Consider the following 13,265-nt stretch of genomic DNA (forward strand, 5'->3'; position numbering starts at 1 on the left):
TCCTCCCATTTTCTCTTGAATCCTCTCCAGCTAGTCTTTCATCCATACTACTCCACTAAAACACATCTGATCAATGTCACCACAGACCTCCAAATTGCTAAACCCAGTCAATCGCAGACCCCATCTTATTAAAAACATCATGAAAATTTGACACTTGATTACTCCTTCTTCCTCAAAACAGTCTCTATCAGTCTGTTTTATCAGTTTCTTGTTATTACCCTAATCTCACAATATCGCAATGCCACAGAGCTCAGTCGTACTTCTTTACTTCTGCCCACTCTCCAAAAGGACCTCATGTAGTCTCATCACCTGAAACACCATCTGAAATACACCAAAGATTTCCAAATATATAATCAGAGTTAGACTCGTATAACCTACTTGCCTTTCAACACCGGCACCTGAATGTGGAATAGACACCTCAAGCTTAGTAAGTCAAAAATCAAACTACTGCTATTCTTCCTCCCCCCAAACTGTTTCTACCACAGCAACGCAATAGTCACAAAGTTCCCTTCAAAATGTCAGTCAGATCATGTCAGTCCTCTGTTTGAGCCTTTCCAACAGCTTTCTTATCTCACTTAGAGTGAAATCTAAAAATACAATGATTTATAAACACCTATATCAATCACCTGCCTCCTCTTATTTTTCTGGCCTGTATCCTACCAGTGTGTTCTGTGGTTTCCTAGATTCTGTGTTCGTCTGCTTTGCATCCATTAATCACAGGTCCAAACTAATGGCCAAACTTGTTTACATCTCCCCTGTGATCCAATTTTTGCAGGCACATGAAAATGATACCATAAACTCTCCAAGTAATCCTGAGCCCATACTCCCAAACACCTCCCTTATCTAACTCGCACAGACTAAGCTAATATTTTTCCTGTCTGAGTCAGCCAAGGGTCAGATACCAGACAACTATGGACAGCTCCAATGTTCCAGAATGCCCAGAAATTGATGAAACTAGCCCATCTTAAGCTGTTTACCCTGCCTGGCCTTTCTGTGGAAATCCCAGTCAAAGTGGTGGCCTGTGCTTTCCCCTCAGTCATGCTTCTGCCTCCAGATCAAACCCAGTGCTTCTGGCAAGCGGCTCTGCGTGGTTTGGCATGCTGTCTTCTTTAGGGAACTGTAGGCAATGCATTCTTCCTTAAATGACGTTAAACTCTCTGTGTTGTCACTCAGTCACCTTTATAAATTAAGATCTGGGCACAATTTGCACTGTTGCACTCATTTACTCCCCTCCAGCCTCCCTGGTTGATCTCCTTACTGTTCCTCATGTGAACTGAGCATACTCTCCTCCCAGGGTTTTTGTCTTGTTCTTCCTTTTCACTGGAATTCTCTCCCACAGTTATTCACGTGGTGGAACCCCTCCTTTTCTTCAGGACTTGCTCAAATGTTATCTTATCAGCAAGGCGTTGGCTGATACCCCCTTAAGAATAGCAATTTCCTTTCACCTTCCCCACCCTAAATTGACACTGTCTGTTCTCCTTAACCTGCTTTATTTTGTTTCCCCATAGACTATATCACCACCTAAAGTATTACCTGTTTGCTTTTCTAGAAATGTGACTAGAACATAAGCTGCATGAGGAAAAGAGCTTTGTGCACAATGTAGCTCCAGAGCCTAGAGCAGTATTTAAAATAAAGTAGATATTCAGGAAATATTATTGGTTGGATGGATCAATAAATGAATGAATGAATGAATGAACAAACCAACGAACGAACGAACATGGCCACTCCCAGGTTAGTCGAAGGGGCTGTGGACAAGATGGTCAGGAATAAAATATGAACACTTGTCTGTTTGTATCCCTATTTTAATCATCCCAACTTGCCCTTGTTCCCCATCACCCATGGGTAAGATACACGCTTCGATCTGACTTGGGAGGGGGTTGAGTACATTGAAATGTGAAAGAGAAAAGTTAATTTATCATTATAAAGGATAACTAAAAGCAACAAAATATGACAAAATAGGGAGTCAGTCTCTGGGGGCTCTCCTAAGGTGCCTGGTGGAGTGGCAGTAGTGTCCAGTGAGACCCCATGGGGCCCAGGAAGCATGAAGACACTAGAAGATAACAGGCATTCTATTTGATCCATTATCTTGCATCGGAATGTCGAATTGTGTTCAGAAATATTACATAGGATGAAAACAAAAGTCTGACACTACATAGTCCTGACACTACATAGCTTATTATGGGCTTTCCTCTCATCAGCCATGCTGTCTTCTCTGTCATGTAGAGAAACATAAACTACTCTGATATTTTCTTTCCAATATTTATATACTGAGTTGTATATAATGTTGTCCTTTTTACTCTTTTTAAATAGTAGCAAATTGATCATCATGTAGCATCTTCAATTTTTCACCCAGATATATAATTTTATTTCTAGATGAATTCTCCCTCCTTTTCTCATGGAAGAAATCTTTTCCAGTTTTAAGAACCTATACTAGCCTCAAAAGATATACATTTTCACATATTGTTTCTAACCATATATTTTACATATGAACATTGAATGGCTTTATAGATGAATGCACAGACAGGCTTTTTAATGGTTGGGGTCTTCAACTGTTTCTCAGCTGGGTCCTTAAAACCTAATTATTAGTTAATACATTGTTTGCAGCCTACAGTTTTTTTCACATTTGACCTTTAAAAAAAGAAATTAAATGCTTATGTTGTGCCAGGAATCGTTAGGCACTGTTTTAGTGGAAGAAAGAGCGAAACAGTATAGATATATGCTATTATAAAATTGATATAATTTTTGGTGTTTTAAAATTACATTGTTTATAAATTCAAATAGGAATTTCTGATTAACTGAAATGCTAAATTATTGCAACAGGTAGTTTCAGCTGTTACATACTCATAGTCATGGCGTAGCTGTTTTTCTTCAACTCTCTTGTTCATGTCTCTCTCTCTGCTTTTTTTTCCTAATTCGGGGAAAGAGGCTGGTTGGTTCTCTCCCTGACCATCTCCACTCTTTTCTCCTTTCAATTAATCTTATTACAGCTGATAGAGGAATCTTTGTATATCAATGTAGTAAATATATGTCCCTGCTGAAATCCCTTTGATGGTCTCCCATTGTCAATAAAACGAAGTTCCATTGCTTAAGTGGAATCCAAAGCCCTCCCAACTTCACCCCACTGAGCTTTTATCTCTTGCTGTTATCCTTCCTCTATGTTAGGCTTTCCTTACACCATGATATACACTGTTTTCTGTAAATGACCTGAACTCTTTTTTTTTAAATCTCTGTTTTGTTCATGTGGTTTTCTCTGCCTAGAAGGACCAATCATATTTTTCCTTTCAAATTGCCACCTCCTTTGTGAAGTGTTTCTAAACACTTCTGGTTGGAATTAGCTTCTGTAGTTTTTACCTATCATGTTTTAATAGCACTTATAACATTCCTCATTTCATTTCCATCGTGTATTTCAATTGTTTATCACATCTCTCATGAATCTACATAGTTGAAGTAAAAGACCATTTCTGATCCATAGTCATGCCTTGTACAGCAGTGGGTTGGACCCCTGAATGTACAAGACTCAAATATTTATCAAATCAGAACTCATATATTTATATAACAAAGTTAAATAATCTTTCCTGAGTTCACAAGTATCCATATGTTTGATTTATTTTTTCACTCCTTTCCTGTCTTTGAAACAGCCTGGCTAGGAATTAGTGCATATGAAGTTTGGGCAATTAAGTTCGCGAACTCATCCTAGAAAAATTGCTACACACCTCATTGCTAAATGCCACTATGGTCACCTTCAAAGTACTTCCCTTGGGAAGCTATGCACTGACACCAGCACTTAGTCCACCCTTCAAAGCAATTTGGAATTCTTTTTCGGGAATGACCATCAGAGTATCGTCATATTACCCTTGATGTCCTGAAGATTATTAAAATGTCTTCCTTTCAATATTTCCTTTTTCTTTGGGTAAAGAAAGAAGTCATTGGGGGCCAGATCAAGTGAGTAGGGAGGGTGTTCCAATAGAGTTATTTGTTTACTGGCTAAAATCTCCCTCACAGACAGTGCCGTGTGAGCTGGTGCATTGTTGTGATGCAAGAGCCATGAATTGTTGGTGAAAAATTCAGGTTGTCTAACTTTTTCACTGCCTTTTCAGCACTTCCAAATAGTTAACTTGGTTAACTGTTTGTCCAGTTGGTACAAATTCATAATGAATAATCCCTCTGATATCAAAAATGGTTAGCAACATCATTGCAACAAGTTCATGAACTTAATTGTTAGACCTCATACACCTCCCTGACAGGCCTTCCGTCAGCATTTTGTCACAGAGATCTAATTTTGATTTTTACTTTCTCAATCTAGTGTAGTATTGGGCAATCCTGCATTTTTATGCACAGATAATAATAATCTTAGAGATTAGTTATAAATTAATAACGATAAACAAAACGCCACAGATGATTGTCTCGTTTTAAGTTTCTCACTTTTGGTCTCGGTTTCCTCTTACTTATGAGGGTGATCTCTCTAGTCACTGCCCACCTGTGCATACTGTTTTAATAGTATCACCCATCAAGACCTAGTCCAGTTTTGCCACTTTGATTTTCATATTTTAAAGTCAATTATTAAATTGAGTAAGAAATCTCTGCTGGAAACCTTGCATTAATTATGGAAACAATCACATTATCAACTGTCAGCCCCCTTCTGCTGGAGGACAACAGAAGGACACTCAGGGAGGCGAGCAGCTCCACATCCATCCTGAATGCTCAAGTCATCTTGCCAGCATCACCTCTCATCTGTTTTCAGAACTGAATGAAATGATGGATGTGAAACTACTTTGTAAGGTCTAAAGCACTAGCCACATCTCGGGGATCATTATTATCAGTTTTGATGCCAGCTTTATGGTGTGATCACAAGGCCATGACATTTTTGTTTTAAGCAAATGTACTAGCAATTATACAACTGAATGAGTTTTAGCCTCCTCAAATAGTATTTGGGAAGTTCTCCACTTATTGCAACAATGCTCCTATTGCTCAAACATGATTTAGAATCCATTCAAAAACAGAGAAGGAATTATTAATAATGGGTCCACTGTAATTTTTAAGAAAACTAGTTGTCATTATGGCATATACACTAAAGCTACATAATGCTAAATACATAATTTTGGACAATTAAACATTTCATAAAGCAGAGATGGGGATCTTAACAAGAAAGATACCACTTGATGTTGTTTGCCTTCAGATATAGTGTAATAAGAAGTAACTATACAGTAAAAGCTATGGAATATTCTTGCCAAAAATTTCAACCTGAATCTGATCAGCATCTAGATCTAAAAACCAAATTAAAGAATATATATATGATATATATAGGATAGAGGAGCATTAAAGGGTAAGGTGATATAGTTAGTAAAATCCATAATTTAGAAATTCTATGGAAAGAATAGCCCAGTTTCTTTGGCCAAAAGGATTAGGAAAAAAAAATTAAAAGAGGACAATGTATTGTTATAGGTTGAAACAGGTGTAAGCGACAGATTAATCAAATGCTAAATGTTGAACTTGTTTGGACTCTAATTTAAACAAATCAACTTGAAGACATTTATGAGACAATCAAGGACAGTTGAGCACTGATGGGATATTTGATAATATTATTAATTTTATTTTGAATTTACATGTGACCATGGTTTTATGGTTCTATTACAAAACAAAGCATATCTTTTAGCAGTATATAGAGAAATATTTACTAATGAAATGTTATAATGTCTAGAATTTGCTTTCATATGCTCCAATAGTGTGAAGTCGAGTGAAAGAGGGAAGAGATGAAACAAGAATGGTAGAATATTGTGACTGATGAAACTAAGTTATAGTTTAATTGGTGTTAATTATACTCTTCCCTCTAGTTTTGTGTATAATTGAAAATTTTATAATAAAAAGTTCAAAATAAAAACATAAAGTAAGCATTTAAAGAGAAATTAGAGGTGTGAGAATATTTCTGGGTCTCACAAATCCCAGTTTATAGAAGATAGCTGCTCTCTTGCCCCTGGGTTATACAAGATATCCTCAAACTCCGCTCTTTTTAAATTAAGTTTGCACTGAGATTCTATTTGCAACTGAGATCCCTAACTAATACATAGGACCAGCCAAAAAGAATGCTAATGAGCTTGCTTAGTAGTTGTATTAGAGAACTAAAAATGTTTCAATCTGCTTTAAAAATGACCTGTAAAAGGTATCATTACTTTCGTTTAAGTCATTTCAGCCATTGTTGGACATATTTTTCATCTAAAATAAAATTAAATAAGATTGAGCCTCTTGAAGAAGTATCACTAAGAAAAAAACAAAGAGAAAATGAGCTAAAAATACTCAAATTAAATCAGTGATTCTCAACCAGGGATGATTTTGCCCCATAGGAAACATTTGTTGATTTTGATATCATGACAGGAAGGAGATGGGGGTGGCAAGAGCAGGGAGGTACTGCTAGCAATATTGGGTAAAGGCCAGAGATGCTGTTAAACATCCTGCAATGCACAGGACAGCTTCCCTCCCTCTTTCCCCAGATAAAACCAACATGCTCAAAATGTCCTTAGTACGGAAACTATTACTTTAAATGTGAGGCAGTCAAATATCCCTTGAATTTTTTTGTCTATTTTAGCACTTGTTAATGTATTCAGCACTACTTACATTATGAAACATCATACATGAAAATATAGGCAAAAATCTGTTTTTCTTGAAGTTTGGGAAACAGTTATAGTGCAACCCTGAAAAAAAAATCAATCAACAATGATTGATTTTCTAGCAAATAAAAAATGTTATTTTCTGTCTTTAAAATTATATCTCTTCACATATTTGGAGTCATTAATTCTTTGCTAGCTTGATGAGTTATAAATAGTAATTGTTCTATTCGTCCAAATTACAGGCAATTATATTAATTTTCAGCTGACTTAGAACATGATTTATTAGAAAAATTGAAAATACGTATTTTAGATGTTCTTAGTTGAAATTTTATTTCATTTTGCCATCTCTAGACAAATATTATACTAATACATTTATAAATATCAAAGGTGCTTCAAAAGTTATATCTTGTTATAACAACAGTATAATACTCATATTCATTTATACTTAGTGCAGAAAATGTACTATTAAAGCAGTTTGTTGTCTTTTGGGGGCCTTGGTGTTTTAATTTAAGAAAGTAAAATTTTAATTTAAAAACCCAATATGTTTTTGAGGTACTAAAACAAAAGGAAAAAAAGAGCTAATATTTCCCCCCTAATTACCTATTGTTATGTGAGTAACATATGCCATACTTTAGTGGGATGGGAAATACTATCACTTAAATACTTTTTTAAAATAACTTATAAAAATGTACCATGGTATTTTAAAGACATATCCAAAGGGTATATTTTACTCTTATAACGACTCTTATAATTTTCTTGTGTTAATAATTATTTTTCTGCTTTCCCCTTTTTTAGGTATTTCTTCCTTATTTACTGTTGCCTTTTTTTTTTTAAATTGAGATCTCAGTTTTACATTCTACTTTCCCCCTAAATATATGTTGGTCATGCACTCCTTATTTCTATCCTCCATCATAATTTTTGCATGCATGATTACCTTAAAATCTGATGTTAATCAATAGTTCTCTAATATTCTTGGAAACTTGAAAGTTTTACAACCCTCAGTCTTGCATGTCATTTATTACAAAATTATAACTCGTCTTTTTTCTTTTTTAAACTACAATTTGGGTGGCTTAATCACAGAAATTTCTGTTATTTGTTGTCTCACAGTTTTAGAGGTTAGTTTTCCAAAATCAGTGTATCAGCAGGGTTAGTTCCTTTTGAGGGTCGTTCCAGGCCGTTCTCCTTGCCTTACAGGTGGCCATGTTCTTCCTTATGTCCCTTTGGATAATCTTCCCTCTGTGCATGTCTTTGTACACAAATTTCCGCTTTTTATAAAGACTCCAGTCATATTAGATTAGGGCCTACCCTGGTGACCTCGCTTTAACTTGATTATCTCTGTGAAGACCCTATCTCAAAATATATGGTGATGGAAGGAGAACTGACTCTGGGTGGGGAACACACAGTATGATATATAGGTGATGTATTACAGAATTGTACATCTTGAAGCCTATGTAATTTTACTAACCATTGTCACCCCAATAAATTTTAATTAAAAAAAATATGGTCACATTCTGAGCTACTAGGCTTTAGGACTTCAATATATGAATGTTGGGGCACCCGATTCAACCATAACACTCCCCAAATTAGACATTATTATGATGATCATCAATTTTTACTGTCAATGTTTGTTTAAATTTATGTTTATTGTTTCCTTTGCTCTAAAATGAAATGATAGGTTCTGAAATGTTTCTGGATTTGATTCCTTCCTTCTTCAAAACAAGTTATTTTAGTGAGTTTCTATTTGTAATAAACTTTTATCTGGAAATGTCTTCATTCATTCTACCTCCTGACTGATAGATTATCTGTGTACTCCTTTTGAGTTGACAGTTATTTTCTTTCAGAAGTTTGAAGGTATTGTTCTACTGCCTTTTGGCTTACTTTGTTGCTATGGGAAGTTTCTTGTCAGTGCCAGTTTTTACTTCTTTGCACATATGTGTTCTCCTCATAATTGCTTTATACCCCCCTTTTTTTGAATTTTTACTGTTGTAAACTTAGGTTTCAATTAGTTTTTATGTATCCAGGTTTGAATTTGTTGAGCTCCCTGAACATGAAGAATCATATCCTTATAAATTCTAAAAGTTCTCAATGTTATTTCTTGGAAATTTTTTTCTTCCCTTTTCCTTTTATTCTCTTCTTTGAACTGGAAGACATTTTTCTTTAATCGCTCATGTCTTTTCACCTTTCTTTTATACTTTCTGTGACTTTGAAAATATTCCTTAGCTTCTTGTGCAAGCATCTCTGTATTTGTTGAATTTTACCCCATGTATGAATTTTGTTTGGTAAGGTTTTTTCATGAAAATTTAGTTTTTTATACAGTTCCATCCCTAATCTATGGGGGGCTCAGGAGAAGTATACAAACAAAGGCCTATATATCATATGTCTATATATTTAAACACTACAAATTAAGGTATTGAGTAAAATATGTTCTGTCTTCTAATTTTGTCAAATAAACTTTCATAATGATGTGAAAGGCCCCGTTTGAATTTAGAATTCTTTGACTCTTCATATATCTGTGTTAGAATGTGGTGGTACAAAGAAAGCCATCTCCTAGCCCCTGAAGCCTGCTCCCCTTCTCTACTCACCCTTGTATCCATCCTATTACATAGGGGATCCCCCCACTTGCATGTAGACACAGCATCCATGCATCCAAGCACCATCCCTGCCCCCATCAACAGCTCTCCCTTACTCAACCTTCCAGCCAGGAGATGTGAGTACCAATGGCTCAATCTGCTCTTAGGATGATCAACACACGGAAGAGACCCAAACAAAACGTGGAGCAGGCTAAGTAAGGTCACGCAGGCAGGGAATTTGGGTTCCTCTGTATCAAAAGCATGATCTAGAAGAGGAGAGCTAGAGACTCTTACTGGGCAAGTCTCCTTGAATCCATGTTGCTTACCCTTTGAAGACGGACATGCCCAGAGAAGGACCATCCAGGCTCTCCAAAGTGCAGGACTCAGGCATAGGCCTCTCATGCTTAGATGTAGGGGCATTACATTTTTGGAAATAGAAGGACTGTTATCATTCCTTAAACTATCAGGAGCTTTTTCTGTGCCCACTACTAAAAAGTAGTCTGCTCATGAATAAGAAATACAACAACAAATATAGCCAATATAGTATATGTTGCGATTTCTATTTGCGAGGAACCAAGCTAGTGCTAACATATATTTTCTCATTCACATCCCTTGGTTTTACTACTTCCTATCCATCCTTACTGTCACTATTCATTCAGGTTTTTATTACCTTTCTCCTAGACTATTGGAATAGTTCCCTGGTGGGTCTCCCTATCTTACTTAAACATGATTTGTTTTCAGGCTTTTTATTGACTTCAAGATGAGATTCAAATACCTAGTGTGATTTCCAGAGGCATCTGTGATATCAACTGTTACCATCTTTCCTACTTAAGACCTTATCAGCCCTCCTTTTTATCTTCTAGCCATATCAACAAATTTGTAGTCTCTTGAATGTCCTTTCCATTTCCTAACTCCATCTTTTTCTTTTCTGTGCCACTTCTACATTTCTCTACATGTTATTTGTTCAATGAAGCCTTTTCTTGGCAAGCTGGTAGAATTCTTTGTGCCCCAACTGTATGCTGCTATTGTAGCATTTAAAGTGAATTAGATATATTGCCTTATATGTTTGTCTCCCCCTACTGGACTGTGAGACACTTGTCTTGGTTTATGGTAGCATCACGCGCGGCTACATTGAGAGCTGCCCACCAAACACTGAGTAAATATTTTCTGAACAAGTGAATAAATAAGCAATCAAATGCTATCTTGCTGCCTGATTAATCCTAAGGAACACATTACAGCCTGTTCTTTTTCTCTCTTTAGATCACCTTATAGGATAGTTTAGGGTAGTACAAGATGGAGGAAAACGCAACCGGTTATGAGGAGTGCTGAGTTCCTTAAGGCTTCTTATACCACAGAGAAATGGAGATGGCTTTGTAGCTGAGTCACTTCCTGCAGGCACCCTTTGCGGAATGGTTTAAGATCCATGTTCTTTCTCAAGTGATTGTGGTTTGTTTGTTTGGTTGTTTGTTTTTCCAATGATCTGTCTCTACTATTAAGGGGGGAAAAATCAGACTTATTAGAACAGAAGAAAGGAATGTCACCTTTTAGCAGTCTGTAAGGCCTCAGGCAAATCTTTCCAAGAAGAAAACTCTTTTAATTGTCCTCAAACCTTCTTCAGTGAAAGTGAAACCAAAGTATAGTATTTCCATTTTTCTTCCTCCCTTCCTTTTTTCTTCCTTCCTTTTTCTTCCTTTCTTTTCTTTCTTTCCTTCCTTCCTTCCTTCCTTCCTTCCTTCCTTCCTTCCTTCCTTCCTTCCTTCCTTCTTTCCCTCCTTCCTTCTTTCTTTCAGTATATGATGTAGAATTGTGTAAGTGCCTTTTGCTATGGTCCATGTCATTTCAGTTTAAATGCTGGAAGCCTTAGTTCTTATGGATTAAAGCCTATATATGAAAAAACAGTGTATAAGTGACACCTGTAATAGAAGAAGCTGTAGAAATAATTTTTAGAAAACATTTTCAGTTTAAAGGGTTTTACTTGTTAAAAAAGTAATTCATTTATGTTTTCTTCCATTTTGTACTGGCATAGATTAACCCCTGGTCATTCACAGAAAGTGAAAGAATTCACAGAAAGTGAAAGAATTCACAGAAAGTGAAACAATTCACAGACTCAAAAGGGATAGAAGTTAGAAAGTTTCTTTAAGAAGAAAGGTGCCGGCAGAGAGGCTGCCAGGTGTAGAGTCTCAAGTGGACAACTGCACCTAACTTTAGGTGAGCATTTTCTTATGTAGGAAAGGATAGGTAAATTTTCTTACAGCAGGAGATATGACGTCTAGACTGAGGTCATTTGATTGACACGTGCAGGTTATACAACTAGTTTCTTTCTGCACATGCTCTTACCCATGATGCATACAGAAAAGCTTACAGGGGTGGAGGGGTACAAGCCTTAATGTTCATTTAATTCCAATTGTATTATAATGAGGCTGGAGTTCATGCTGGGGGCAGGCTTCAACTATTTGTGTGGGGGTCAACTTGATTTTTCTGGTTGGGTCTTATCTCTTTTTTCTAAGGATGTTCTGATAAGATTTATCCCTAGGGGCTGAGTTTGGGCGGTCCCTGGGGAGAGGACCCGGCCCGTGCAGTCCTGCTTGGGCTCACTTTTATTTACTCTTTTTCTGCCTCATCTCATTTTACATTGTATTTTATTAATAAACTCAACATTCAACCAAATACAGTTGTCCCTTGAACAACACAAGTTTGAACTATGCAGGTCTACTCATATGCAATTTGTTTTTCAATAAACATTATAAATGTATTTTCTCTTTCTTATGATTTTCTTAATATTTTCTTTCTCCAGTTTATTTTATTGTAAGAAAATAGTATCTAATACATATATCATACAAAATATGTGTTAATTGATTGTTTATATTATTGGTAAGACTTCAGGACAACAGTAGGCTATTACTATTTAAGTTTAGGGGAAGTCAAACGTTACATGTAGATTTTCCAATGTACCGGGGTGGAGAGCGGTTGGTGCCTCCGACCCTCATGTTGTTTAAAGGTCAACTGTTTTATATTGTTACATATTTCTCAGCACACAAAGGACTATTCTGATGACTTCACATTGTTTTATGATGACCAATTCTGGACTCTTCCAGAAGGTTTCTTGATGACTGGGAAGAGGAACTAGAATATATCTTCAGTGTGAGCTGTTGCAGGTGCTCTAACTGCCAGCCCATCAAAATCAGGCTATAAAACTTGGTTTAACATCTGAACCTGAAAGTTATGGATGTCTGTTACTTGGCTCGGGCAAAATCTCAGTCTGTGCACATTGAGAGAATGAAAACGTTTACCAATTTCAGCAGTTCTCTATTTTACAAATATCGTTGTAATCACGTCCAAATCAACTTTAAGTCTGGAAAATCCCCATGAGTCAAAATTATGAAATGTGAATGTGAATGTACATGTGAATGTCATGGTGACTTTCCTGTAACACAGTTTGTTAAACATTCTCCCTCTTAATACTGCCAACCTTCCCCCCTTCTTCCACTCCCACTCCATGGTGCTGTGCATTCTGGCTATTATGAGCACTTTCATATTCTTGCATTGATGAGTTAATTTAAGAAAACTTCATTAAGGTCTCGTTATGCATGGCACCGTTCTAGATGCTGGCATAAACAAGATGAACTCGGTACAGGCAACATGCTTAAGGTGTTCATAGTCTGAAAGAAAGGGCAGTCATGAATACAAGCAATTACAGTGTGTGTTAAGTACAAACTCTAGGCAACACTTGGGATTTTAAGGGAGCATACAGGAGGGAGGTAGCAGTGAGATTATTAAAAGGAGGAAACAAATTCCAGATAAAGCAGATACCATGAACAAGAGTTTGAGTTGGAGTCTCATAATGTTTAGGTTGATAGAATATAGCTCAAGATTCAAGTATAAGATAAAGAGGGATGGGATTGGAAGCTCCAGTTTGCATGCATATATGGAACTAATGGGGGTCAGTCTAACAACTGTGTGAGCCAAATAACAGCGAGGTAAGCTTGACTCCTTTCTGTTGAGGCCCGAGGGAAGCATGGGTAGGGGTAAAGGAGAGGTGAACATAAAAAAGAAAAATAATTCTGGGATGTCATCTGTTTAGAATTATGCTTTG

The sequence above is a fragment of the Rhinolophus sinicus genome, chromosome 1, assembly GCF_057876585.1.
Source record: "Rhinolophus sinicus isolate RSI-liver-muscle chromosome 1, RSI-T2T, whole genome shotgun sequence".
NCBI classification, from domain to species: Eukaryota; Metazoa; Chordata; class Mammalia; order Chiroptera; family Rhinolophidae; genus Rhinolophus; species Rhinolophus sinicus.